The sequence below is a fragment of the Sinocyclocheilus anshuiensis genome, unplaced genomic scaffold, assembly GCF_001515605.1.
Source record: "Sinocyclocheilus anshuiensis isolate Anshui unplaced genomic scaffold, SAMN03320099.WGS_v1.1 scaffold75, whole genome shotgun sequence".
Lineage (NCBI taxonomy): Eukaryota > Metazoa > Chordata > Actinopteri > Cypriniformes > Cyprinidae > Sinocyclocheilus > Sinocyclocheilus anshuiensis.
The window spans coordinates 371,698-372,087 of record NW_015549634.1 but is presented as its reverse complement, the minus strand read 5'-3'; the positions used below and the strand labels follow the sequence as shown (position 1 = coordinate 372,087).

Sequence of the window (390 nt, the reverse complement as noted above, 5' to 3'; positions counted from 1 at the left end):
TAAATATTTATATATAATAAAAAAAAAAAAAAAATATATATATATATATATATATATATAATATAATTTTTATGCATATTTTATTTCAATTGAATTTATTTGTATGTATTTATTTTGTGCATACATTTTCTGATTGAGATTAAAAATCTTTTCAGTAGCTTTTCCTGACTGGATTTATTATCTATATTTAATCAATTCAGACACCCAAGGTGTGATATATATATTGTGAATAGTCACTATGACACTTGTGTTGTGGTTATTCACAATAAAATCCAGCCTCGTGTACCTTCTAAAGCCTGAGATGAGGGTGAAATGTCAGCCGTTTCCCGCTGTGACTGTGACTCCCATCAGAGCAGATTTATAACCTCCTGGATCAGATCCGCTGTGAGG

At 29.2% G+C, this 390-nt stretch overlaps 1 long non-coding RNA gene across 3 annotated transcripts in view; it reads right to left on the bottom strand.

Annotated features, from left to right (window-relative positions):
• LOC107659669 (uncharacterized) overlaps positions 1 to 390 on the bottom strand; it is a 28,392-nt gene that overhangs the window by 4,458 nt on the left and 23,544 nt on the right. For all 3 annotated transcript variants that reach the window (XR_001630940.1, XR_001630938.1, XR_001630939.1), the window contains exon 5: positions 287 to 382. This is a non-coding gene — a long non-coding RNA (uncharacterized LOC107659669). The remainder of the gene's footprint in view (positions 1 to 286; positions 383 to 390) is intronic.